The following is a 14,057-nucleotide window of genomic DNA, read 5'->3' on the forward strand; positions in this document are numbered from 1 at the left end:
TTATGTGCATTTAATTCAATTACTTATTTTCAATGGAAAACACAACGCTGCCAAACTATTAAATAAGATGAAATTGATCATCCATGTTCAAAGCAAGAGAATCCTCCAAATAAATTCTTTTACAAGAAAAGTAGAGATTTAGATATTTGTAACTTATATTGTATACGTTTTTGTTTCTTTGTCATTGTAATCTCTCTCTCTTAACTAAACTGCTAAGCTGGAAGGCAAAATTATTGAATAGTGGCTCAAAATAATACCTCGGCTTTGCCCTTCGCCATTCCTTCTACAAAATCTGTGAGTGGAGGAAAAACCAAAAAAAAGAAAACCACTTTTCAAAATAATAATTACGAAGTTAATAAAGTTTTATCAGTATTTTACATTTTCTAAAAATAATTTAAAAAATTTATCCTACGATATATTTTTTTTATAATTGGCAATTAAAAATATATAATTTACTGTTTTATGATTATTATTTACATTATATAAATTGTAGGTTTAATTCTTGTAATTTTATTTGGTTATTTTTAATTTTTGTACTATTCAGATTTTGAAGTTTTGATTCTTATCCAAACGAGAAAATAACCTCAGTGACAAAAAATGCCTTATAATATACGAATTTAACTAACTTTTTTTGGATTTGCCAAAATGACCAACAAATTCTCAACGCGAATTCCAATTTCGCAACCCAGTTTTCAATTTTGCAACGGGAATATGTAAATCGCATTGCGATTTTCCAAATTCGCGATGCGATTTTTTAAATTCGCGATGCGATTTTCCAAATTCGAAACGCGATAGTCAAATTCTCAACGCGAAAGTCAAATTCGCAACGCGATAGTCAAATTCGCAACTGAATTTCAAATTCGCAACGCGAATTTAATTTCGCAACAGGTTTTAGTTTCGCAACACAAATGTTTTTGGTATATAACAACGCAGCAGCAACAACTCATAACCTAAATCCCTAAATCGCAACTCATTCCATCTCCATCCATCACTCTCTCCGGCGACATCCGTTCCTATATCAAACGACATCCTTCCTCATCTCTATTTTTTTTACATAATTTTATTTCTATATAATTTTTCAATGATTTCTCTCCCAAATTATCAACTATCAACTTAATAAAGGTATGTTTTTCTCTAAGTTAGTGATGATATCTAGTTTATAGCTCGTTTGTTTAGTAAATTAATTTACAATTTTTAGAATGAAATCATCTAATGTTGATCATGTTTGGATAGATTTGTGTTTTGGAGGGTCATGGGAGAATGTTCATGGTGTTTTACAATATGTGTCTTTACCCATGAATCTACAACTAAAACTGTCATTAAAAAAGTTAACTTATGAAACTCTAATGTTACGTGTTACAAAGAAATTGAATTTAGAGCCTCTAAGTGGATTTAGGCTATCTTATCTGAGAAAAGGTAAAGTTTATTTGTTAACCGACAATGAAGATGTTGAACGATTCATTGCTTACATTAGTGTTTCGCAAGAAGATGATGTTACATTATATGTTGTTGAACCTAGAAGTAGTGAAGTTGGGTCAGTAGCGGGTAGTAATCAACTAAGTTCTTCAACCCAAAATTTAATGGTTCCACCACAATTTCATCACCAATCAAATTTTGTTTCACCACATTTCCAATACCAAACACTATCAAACACAATCTCAAAACCCACAACCTTTTCCTAATCCAAATCCCAATCCCAATCAACTTTTAGCACCAAATTCCGGTTTTCGTATTGACCAGTTAGACGATTATGAGCCAACAAAAAAAATTGTGAGTACTAGTCAGTATTCGAAATTTGATCTTGGTCAATACCCGGACTTTGATATTGGTCAATACTCGGATTTTGATGATGTGATGGAAGAAGAAACATACCATGCATGTAATGATTTTGATATTGGTCAAAATCTGAATTTTGATGATGAAACAGCCGCTGCCGAGGAAGATGTTGTTGATGATAATGAGGAGGAAGTTACGACTGTGAATGACATATTGAACATCCATTCTGTAATTCATATAACCCTGGAAAAAAAAAGAAAAAGAAGAAGAAGAAGTCCATAAGAAAGGAAAAAGAAGAAAATGCCACGGGAGTATAGCTGGAATATGCCAGGATTACTTCATATACCGAAAGAAGAGTTGGTAAAGATATCAGTTGATTGTTATACAAAAGTTATTCGTATCAAGAAAGATGATTGTTTTGATACAAAGAAAGACTTGAAGATAGCTTTGTATACGAAATGTGTGGAAGATGGTTATCAACTAAGAGTTAACAAATCAAGCAAAGATCGTTTCGAAACAAGGTGTATGATTGACAAAAACTGTACGTGGCGTATGATTGCTAAGAGGATAAAAGATTGCGAAATGTTTCAAGTTAGGACTTTTATTGATAAACATACATGTTCAAGAACCCAAGTTTTTCCTCACCATAGACAGGCAAACAAAAAGGTGTTGGGTGGTTTTCTGGCTGAGTTAATGTTTTTGAATGGAAGAGTATATCGGGGACATGAAATTATGACTGACATGAATGCTCGGTTCAAGATTAGTATCTCATATTCTCAAGCTTGGAGAGCCAAATGTTATGCCTTGGAATTGTTAAGGGGGTCGCCAGAAGCATCGTTTGCCCAACTGTCGGCTTATTGTCACAATTTAAAGCTGAAAAATCTTGGGTCGGTAACTCATATCAAAACAGATAGAGATGGACGCTTTGAGTTGCTGTTTATCGCCATTAGTGTTGCGGTTAGTAAATAATTATAATTTTGTTGACTCATTTTTGTTAGTTGCATGCATTTTACATTTAAATGATTATATTTCTTGTGTATATGATTTTGTAGATTCGTTCGTTTATTACTTGCATGTGCCCAGTTATTATAGTTGATGGAGCACATTTGAAAGGTCGATACCTTGGAGTAAACTTATTAGCGCTAGCCATGGATGCTAACAATGGGATACTGCCAATATCTTACGAGGTTGGCAAATCTGAAACCTCTGATTCATGGACATGATTTATGGGGCATCTTAGGGATTTCATAGGTCCTATTAACAATCTGAAAATCATATCCAATAGGGCAAACTCAATTGACAACGCTGTTAGAACGTGTTTCCCATATGCTTTTCATGGATTTTGTGGTGTTCATTTGTACAGAAATCTAAAATCAAGGTTTGCTGGTATAAAAAATCACAAATTGACATACTGGAAGGCTGTAAAAGCTTATCGGGAAGTGGATTTTAATAAGCATATAAATTGTTTAAGACGTGTTTTGCCTCAATGTGCTCAAACACTAGAAGATGTCAGGTTTGAAAGATGGTCAAGAGTACATCAACTTGGAGCAAGATATGGTTTCATGACGTCTAATAGTGCAGAATCAATCAACGCTCTAAGTCGTCATTCCCGGAAATTACCCATTACTATGTTAATGGAGTTTTTTCGAGCCTCTATTCAACAATGGTACTACAAGAAAAGAAACCATGCAAGTATTATTTCTTTAAATTCATAACTTATCATCTATTTTACTAAGTATTATTTATTTAAATTTACATGAACATTGGAACGTTGGGTTACACCATGGACTGAAAAAAAGATAACGAAACGTGTTGTGAAGTCAACGTCCTGGAGAGTTGAACCATGTTCAAACACTTTGTTTGAAGTATTAGATAATAATTTAAATGGGCTTGTCGATCTAAATGCAAAGACGTGTAGTTGTAAGAAATGGCAAACATCTGGTTATCCGTGTGGCCATGTTATAAAAGTTGCTCTTCATCTAAACCCAGATGATTCAAGCGCATACGCTATGGATTGCTACACTACAGAAGTATATCGACAGACTTATACCGAGATTGTCTACCCATGTCCACATCCTTCTGAGTGGGACATACCAGATGACTTACAAACAGTTTTGCCACCAGTCATGGACATCAGGCTACCTGGCCGACCAAAAAATCACGATCGTATATCGTCTAAGGGTGAAGAGAAGAGGATATCGACATGTAGTCGGTGCAAGAAGAGTGGTCATACAAGGTTGACCTGTGGATCACCAGTGCCATCACAATCATCTTTTCCTCTACCAAAAAATGGATCCTCATCAAAATCCAAAGCTCATATGGTGCCAACCAAAAGGAAATCAAAATCGTAATCAAAATCAAAATCCCAATCAAAACTGGCTTCACCTTTTGGGACTTATTAACTTAGTTGATTTTTAAATGCAAATGTTGTATTATGTGTATTTTATGTGTGAATGCATACATTTTCAGTTAGACATTCATTAGTAACTTGAGTTTGAACATTGATATGATATGTTCAGTTGTTATCATGTTGGGATTTTTCTCGTGTTTGATTGCTTGGATAATTGTTCTCTTACTTCTTCAAGTGTCCTTAGCTTGTATTTATAGCTTGGAATGTGTTTGATGTTGTATGTTGTGATCAACGTGAAAGTCAAATTCGCAACGCGAAAGTCAAATTCGCAAACCGAAAATCGCATTGCGAATTTGACTTTCGCGTTGCGAATTTGTACCTTCAACAGGTCTTTTTTGCCTTCAAACATAATGCAGATTGAATTTTTTAGAAACAACAAATCAACTTTTACAAATAAATTAAATAAGCAAAAAAATAATTCTTATTTACAAATCAAATTAAACAAATCAACTTTTACAAATCAATTAATCAAAAAATAAATCTTATTTCCTCATCAATTGTAACAAATCAACTTTCAATGTAAAATTCAATTAAACAAAGAAAAAAAGTGTACCCCGAACTGTTGTTTATGCACAAATACATTTCACGCAGCTCACTTCAGGATTAACCTGCAGAAACCAAACATTTGCTCAATCAACACTTTCTACACATCTAAAACCAACAAACATCAAATTACTGAATTCTAGGTACTTAACCAAATATTTTCAAACCAATTAAAGAGTATATATGTTAACAACACTTGCTCAAACTTACCACTTGTTTATGTACAACTTTCAGCACGCGGATGCATGTAGGCAACGTCTCGAATATATCGATCTGGCCATATAATGGCGAAACCACAAGCCTACTGCAGCTCTATCTCTATCTGTGGGAGGTAGATATTGTATATTTCCTGCCGTCAAACGTTCCAAGCACAAGCATAAGAGAGAACCACAATCCCCTCCGGCTCCCTGCGTTTGTTGTGGTGCAGTCTCGTATCTGATCATTGTAATTTTGAACTTCTTTGGCTTCTTGTTTCTAGATTTTGTCCAATAATCAATCGCATTCAAGAATTTAGCCAAATGATCGCTCCATCTCTTTGTAATAATATCTCTCAAATCAGACAATGGTATGTAATTCAACATGTTGTCATATACCACTGTCTTCAGGGATGGGAGCTGAAGCTCGACGAGAAGCCAATGACGCTTTTCCAAAATAGGGATAAACACCTGCAATCATAAATAGTTGCGCACATCAAATAAAATTTATGAAAACCTTTAAAATATTCAAAAAATAAATACTAACCTTATCGACCTCCCACCACGCAGGATAAAGTTTAGCTTTTCCATTAGCCAACTTATATGAAGCATCTCTCTGATCCTTTAAGTGAGCTGCGTGAAAAGACGTCGGCATAATAGTCCATCGAATACCTCTTTTCTTCAATTTCCTTATTATTAGAAGACGTGTCACCTATGCATAAATTTGTTGTTTTATAAAAAAAATATTAGTGAATTTATTAATAATTTAAAAAAATTAATCAAAATGGAATATAAGAAGAATATAATACTTACCCCCCTTCGAGGTAGCCATTATCTTCAACCCCTAATAAAATACCCCACCAAAACCAATCAAGAAACAAATGAATAGCATCGTCGATTTGGCATAGGTCAGAATAACACCACTTGCTCCGCTCATGTAGATAAAAATCAACTGCGGTCTTAGCCCAAAGGGTATTATCCGTAATTGTGTCCGGTAGTGTTTCCATATTCTACTGAGGAATGGTACTGGTCGGTAACTCATACGAAAGCCAACACGCATCCATCATATCGGGTACGGGAGGTGGTTTATCAATATGTCGACATATGAAGCCAAATGAATCGGGCTCTTGAACGGCGGGCAGGACCACTTGAACGATGACAGTGGCCTCTTGAACGGTGGGAGGGGCTTCTTCGATGATGATAGGGGCCTCTTGAACGATAAGAGGCGCCTCTTGAATGATTATAGGTGCATCGGGATTATTCTTACGGAGTCTTAGCACTAGTGGGGTGAACGGAGATGTAATGGCACGTGCACAACGTCTGATGTGTTAACCCCGTCGTGCAAGAAAAACCCGACGTAAAGCGTCTACCTTAACGGGCCACTGAAAATAAATTAATATATAAATCAGTAAATAAATAAATAATGCCGAAAAAAAGTTATTTGCATTTTTAGTATAGTATTAAACAAATTTACCTCATTGCATAGAATATTAACCTCATTCTGTAACAATGAAACAATCTCGCGTAGAGCGGCAACCTCATCACGTAAGGTAGATACCTCACCGTGTAGTGCACCATTGTCATCGCGTAAAAAATCCACCTCACCACGTAAAGATCGAACCTCATCACGCCATGCACTATTATCTTCACGTAAAGTACCGACCTCTTGACGCAAAGCACCGACCTCATCACGTAATTCCCCTAACTCATCCCGTGGAGGTGGAGAATAGGGAGATGGAGATAGACGGAGCCTCTTTGCCGGTCGCCTATCATGAGGTGATGGTGGAGAAGAGGCTCGATGATGTGATGGAATAGGTGATTGTGGAGGTGGAGAAGAGGCTCGACCAGGTGATGACTCCGTCGAGCTATAGAATCGGCCCGATGGGGTGATGGCTCTCGAAGTGGGGGGTGCTCATCATCCGTCCCATCAAAAAACCGCTTACTAGCTTGCCACCAATCAGTGGAAAGCTCAGTATCTGATGGTGTCAGCCTCTGTAATAGGTAGTTGGCCTCCTAACAATATAAAAGCTCAAACAAAGTTAAACGTGTACTAGTAATAACTTGTTTATATATGGTAGTATTTGTGTGTTAACTTACATCATTAATCGTCGTATATAGGAGTAAGTCTTCCCAATCCAACATGCGTTTCCTCTTCCAGGTAATAGCCTTAGGAATATCATTTGATCTTTTTATCGCATATGTCTGCATGCTGGGGAAAGCCTCAAATATCTAAATCTAAAAACAATATAATACACAAACATTAGTAATTGTTAAATAATTAATTATAATTTTTTAAACATTATATAGAAATTCCTACCTTAAAGGCCCAAGTAAAGCCTATCAAAGTGTATTTAGAACCATCGCCCCGTAAACTTTTTCGGGCCTCGAAGGCAGACGACAACTTCTTCCAGGTAGCTTTCCATATATATGAACCCCACGGAAACAAGTTCCATGTATTTAGGTCATCTACCAATAATATTAGGTCATCGGAGATTGGTTGTCTGCCCTCTTTGCCTAAAAAACCGGTATACAAAAGTAGTAAATGGCATACTCGGACAACATCAATGTCATCCATCCGAGTAAAACCATCTTTATCAAATAATCTCTTCAATTCGTCGACATGTATACTCGGCTTCGACTTTGCCAGCCTAGGAAAAACTCGATATAACCATGATGGGCGGGCGATATGACTAGTGTACCGACCTACATCATCTTGTCCGAAGCGTAAACAAGTGATTAAGCAAAACTCCTCCCGTCCAAAACAAGTATACGCCGGTGCCGGAGGAAAATTAAACCATATCTCTTCATCACCACGTTGTACCCCCTTGGGTAGATCGTTAGTCATGGTCTGAAGAAACAAATGTGTCAACATAGCATCTCCACCCGGATGTTGTACTTTTAGCCATGACCCGAAGTAAGTATCCTCAAATAATTTTCTTTGTAGAGGTGTAAGCATCGACGCAATTTTAGTGGCTATGCTTAATTTATTCCTTAAGGTCAATTGAGCCAAAAAAATTTCTACAAAAACAATAAACATACCAAGTTAGATATACCAAAAACTACAAATTATACACTACAAACAGACATGATATTAAACAGTGAAAACAAAGCCAAATATGTTTCAAACTAGCACGGTATTCACCCAAGTCATTATTCCATCATAGTTCATAAAATGCATCAGATAACATTCCAGAAGTAAACACTTATATAAACATTTAAAACGACAACATATAGGTTTAGTGCAAGTTCAAGGACAACATAAAGAGTATAGTTTATTCTTCAAACTTAAATTAGTAACACTGTGAAGTTAGTATTTGTCTTTGTTTTTTGGTTGAAGTAATACAATTCATTCAAGTTTCAATTTGGCGAATAAATACTAACTTGACAGGGTTAAAGACTAAACAGTTTAGTAGTATTGGCAGCAACCGAATGAATTTAGCAATCTCAGTGAAATGGTTAATCTAATAATAATACAAAAATTTCAAAATAAAAATAAGAGATTAAAAAAACTAACCCTCGGTGGTTGATTTTCTATTTCTGATCGTGAATGGATGTGAGGGTTGATCTGAGAGATGGAGATAGACGGATTTCGTCGGAAATGGGGATGGATTTCATCGGAGATGGGGACGGATGTCACCGTAGAGAGTGAGAGATGAAGATGAGACTGAGTTGTGCTTTAGGGTTTTAGGTTAGAGATGATTTGCGATAATACTGTTTACATTTATGTTGCGAAATTAATATTGTGTTTCGCGTAAAAACATTTGACTTTCGCGTTGAGAATTTGACTATCGCGTTGCGAATTTGGAAAATCGTAATGCGATTTACATATCCGTGTTGCGAAATTGGAAACTGGGTTGCGAATTTGAGATCACGTTGCGAATTTGTTGGTCATTTTGGCAAATCCAAAAAAAGTTGGTTAAATTCGTATATTATAAGGGATTTTTGGTCACTGAGGTTATTTTCTGTATCCAAACTGTAGTTGTAAAATTTATTAAATTAAATTTTGTCATTAACCTTTGTATTTTACATTAGTTGTATATGTAGTTAAGTTTTAAAATTGATGGTTTAAGGTCTTATAATTTATTTAGATTATCTTTATATTATTTAAATTAAGATTAAAATTTAAATTTTAAAAATACAAAGACCAAATTTAAATATATAAATTAAATATATAACTTATATATAGTACAAGTATTAATTAGTTCTAGAGTTTTTCTTTGGAATAAAATTAAAATAATGTTGAAAAGAATTGACACTCAAATGACTTTAAAAATAAATTTTGAAATTTTAGTGATTAATTTAAGAATTTTTATAATTGGATGATCAAAATAAAAATACATTAAAATTAGTGACTTAAACATGTTTTTTAATTATTTAAAATTGGAAAAAATATATAAAAACACAAAAATACTATTATAATATATTTATTATGATTTAGAGAAATGGTTTTGTGTTATTCTACGGCACATATCGCATACCACAACGTAGTATTAAAACGATATACCGAAACACACCACAAGTGAATTTGTCTTTATGTAAATATTAAAAAGTATAAGGATTTATTTAAAATTAATCATTTATTAAAAATTAATTATAACTATAATTTAATTATAATTTTTAGGGTAAACTACATGCTTAGTACCTAAACTATTACTTCTGTTTCAATTTAGTACCTCAACTTTCATTTTTTTTCAAAAATCATACTTAACATTTATTTTTTTTATTTCATTTTAGTACCCCATCGTTAAAAAGTTAACGACACAGTTGACGTGGTATTTTTTATTTAGGTAAATTACTCAATTATCTTCTCACTTCTATTTTGCTCACTAAAATTTAAAAAAAAAATCAATTTAATCATTAAACTTTCAAATTACATGTATTTTGATCTCTCTTGATGATGTGGATTATTTTATTATTATTTTTAGTATGGCATGGCAATTTTATTATTATTAATGTCAAATAAAATTTAAAATTAAAATTAAAATCCTTAATCTTAATCTTATATCTCCAAACTCTAACGCCAATCTAAACTCATCCTTAAGTTCATATTCACGAAACAAAGAATACCCAAAAACCTAGACTAGCCCTTGTTTTTTCTTTCATTCCCTTCTCTTCCCTTGCATGAGACAATGATACGATTGAGTGAAACTACACAAAAAATAAAAAATAACCTTGCAATCCATACCTATCTTCATCAAGTTCTTGTTCTTCTTTTTTTATTCATTTCATTTTGATTTTATGATTTGGCACGACAAATTAAAAAGGGGATAATGTTTCTTTTGTTTGGTTGATGATCTAGTGAAATGAGTTATCTTTATTTTGCTTGGAAAATGAGAGATAGTGCAAGAAAATAAGTATAAATAGAAACCTAGATTTTTTGTTTTGTTTTTGTTTCATACTCTTTATCTCTTCTTTATTTTAGTTTTACTTTTCTTTTCTGGAATTGTAACATTTTAAGAGGAAATGAGGAAGCATGGATGACAACTTCCTTCTCATCCACTTCACGCGCTTTCCCTTTTATTATTGTTGTTTTTGTTTTTATATAAAAAAATTCTGAGCTTTTTGTTGTTCCAATTATAGGTATTGAGCAAAGTTTACATTTTTCTTATATTGTCTTTGTGAAGGTGGTTGTCATATTCTTGACACTTAAATTTGTTTCTCTTTGTTCATTTGTTTTCGGTTTGCAAACGATTTTCAAGGGATTTTATGTGGTGATCAGTGGGTGATGTCAGTGGGGTTGGGGGTTGGATTGATGATTAGGAATTGGGGATTAGGGTTGGATTAAATTTATAATTTTGTTTTATTTTAAATCTTATTTGATATTAAATATTAATTAATTTATCATGTAACACTAATAATAATAATAATAATAATATAATCCAAATGATCAAAATAGAAACAATTCAAAAGTTTAATGATTAAATTAAATTTTTTTAAACTTTTGTGATCAAAATAGGAGTGAGAAGATAATTGAGTGATAAACTATGTAGTTTACCAAATAAAAAATACCACATCAAATGTGACATTAACTTTTTAACAACGGTGTACTAAAATGAGACAAAAAGTAAATGTTAGGTATGGTTTTGAAAAATTGAAAGTTGATGTACTAAAACATAATAAAGTAATAATTTAGGTACTAAACATGTAATTTACATATTTTTTTATTAAAAATAATAAGAATTTTTTGACGAACTAAAGCGCTAAATGTTATAGCAGTTGGTTTTTTGACGAGTGAAGGTAATCTCCGACGGTAACTGATGTTAATGGACAATTCTAACTTGTATAACTTAAAAATATTAATTCTATACAAATTAAATTACTTAAATTAATTATCATTTTTAATAAAAAAATATAATTTAATTATAATATAATAAATTATTAATTTTAAATAAATCCTTAAACTTTTTAATATTTACATAATAAGAATAAATTTTCTTATGGTGTATTTTGATACATCGCTTTAGTGATACATTGTCATATGCGACGTACGCTATAGACGTATCCTCTTACAATAATGTCACCTGCTTAGTTTACGATACCACCAATTCAAGCAATAATTTAAACAATAAACTATACAAACAATAATTGAAGTATGAATAAATTTATATTTTAACACTGACGTTTTAAAAGTACGAAATGATCATTAATATTATTATTTTGTAATAATTCAATTATTTGACCGTTAACAATTATTATCGCAGTCACATAAGTTTATGCGGCACGTTTGGACACTTAGTTGACATTATTTGGTTATGTTGACTTCTTTTGACCAACCACTTTGACTCCTATATAAAGAAACATAAATTTCAGTAGTAATCTTCTCAATCTTCACCGAACACTGAATCTACATGACTGCTTATTATATTAACCTCAATTTCAGTTGTACCTGATTTGCTTTCTACGTTGACTTCCTCGCCACTGTTCCCATCTCCGTAATCTGGTTCCATGGCGGGATTAGGCGATGAACTATCACTAGTATTGTTGCTTTCAAATTTTCTCATTCTCTAAAGTGCTTATAGGGATTTTGCTGCTCTAGCTCCTTGGCGAAGTCAATTGCACTCCCATAATTGAAGCTTGGTCTCCTTGTAAAAAAAAAACATGGCTTTCGTTAAACAAAGTGAATCGTGTGTTCATTCGGCGTCTACGATTGTGTTCGACAAAAATGTGGGTTATGAGTTGGCTCTCAATTTCTTTGTTCGTTTTCACTTCCTTCGTTCTATTGTACCGGGAAGGTATTTTGGGAAGTTTTTCAAAGGTGAGCGCTAGTGACGAATCTAGAAATATTTATTTTAAGGTGCAAACATATGCATTAATAACACAATTTTATTGTCTTGTTATAGTTCACCATTTTCATCACATGTCTACATAATGTTGGTTTTGTGCGTCTCCTTTGAGATATTCTTCTTATATTTAACTTTTAGGGTCATAAGGTAGTATTTATTTAGAATTTTCTTAATCTATTGACAATACACGCACGCTCTAGAGACAACTTCTCGAATCTAAGATCTCTAACGAGAATAATAGTCGTTTTTATCACTGAGAACACTTGTTAAATTATATATATGTTAATAAATAATATGTATGTGTGTTGAACTACATAACTCATGTCTTATGTTTACGTGATTGTGTCTAATAATATTTATAATACATGTACACAAACATATACTACTTATTGCTGGTTATGTGGTGATTGGGGCCAACTGTTTGTCAACAGGTTTAGTCAGAGTTATTTATCAACTAAATTGACTTAACTACATCTTTGTTGGCTTTTTAAGGCTTCTAAATAGTTATAACTTGAACTGTTGCAATATTGTGAGTTTGTATGTGATGGGATCGAAAGTAAAACACATTGATGTTTATGCTCTCACTCTATCAAAGGGCTGAACTCAAAATTGCATTGGCAATAATGCTATAATTTGGATCTATAACTTGTATGATCCTACTAGTTGTTGAATCATAATATGCCGGGAGATTAAGTTTGTGATAGCTAGATGCAAGAATGTTCTTCCATAACTTGGTTCTTTTATCTCCATTCTCTTGTCTTCTTGCAGCCGTAGATTTTTTTTTTACTATTGTTACTGAGAAATCACTTCAGTTTGACGGACTTTTCTTCAATATTTGTATCTTTAACTGAATCTTCTGAAGACGATAACTTGGGAAGGTACAGCTTGATTGTACCAAATCAATAGATGTTCATGTAACTAGTATTAGCCAGAGGATAGAGAAAGGAACCACTTGAGCTTGAAATTTTCTCCGACGCGTTGTGTGTGCACCGTCAAAAATCTTATTCCGTCGTTGGAGATGCATGACTTTGGACTTCCTTTTTCGTCTTTGAGGTTGGTGACGACGCTCTCGAATGATTGTTCTAAGTTTTGTTTAAATAAGATGAGTGGCCATTTTTAAGGTTAAGGGTGTGTTTGGTTCACGGAATGTAAAATTATCGGTGGGAATAAAATATTACCAGGGAATAGAATTACTGAGAATGTTGTATTTTGTGTTTGGTTGGTTTAGCAGGAATGTAAGATTACCGTGTTTAGTTAAAGGAATAAAAAATTATTGGAATGTATATTTTACCAAATTGTCCTTATTATATATTTGTTTTTTTAACAAGTTGAAAAATATTTATATATTTTTAAAAAAAATTAAATTCATAAAATTTATACATATTTTTTACAAAATTAAAAATATAAAAAGGTTTAATGAAAGGGTAAAATTTTATTTTAACCCCTGAACTTCATATAAAATTTTAATTATAGTTTTTTTTTTTGTAAATCTAAAATAGTTTAAGGATAAATTTGTAATTTAACATTCGTAGAATTTTTATTATTCAATGACAGAATAAGAATATTTTTGAAAGAAAAAAAATTAAGGGAATTTTAGTCCAAAACGTCGGTAATCCAACCAAACACACTCTAAAATTCACTATTGGTAATGACATTCCCGGTAATATACCCAAAAAATTCACTATTGGTAATATAAGATTACCGGAAATAATATTCTCTGCTAATCAAACGGGAGAATGTAGATTTCATTCCCATGAAAATCTCACATTCCTCCAACCAAACACACTCTAAAAGTTTCGATTAACAAGTTCGATGAAAAATCGCTGAAAGAATTGTCTACGAACTGTACAA

This window comes from Hibiscus syriacus, unplaced genomic scaffold (assembly GCF_006381635.1).
Source record: "Hibiscus syriacus cultivar Baekdansim isolate YM2019G1 unplaced genomic scaffold, ASM638163v2 tig00110213_pilon, whole genome shotgun sequence".
Lineage (NCBI taxonomy): Eukaryota > Viridiplantae > Streptophyta > Magnoliopsida > Malvales > Malvaceae > Hibiscus > Hibiscus syriacus.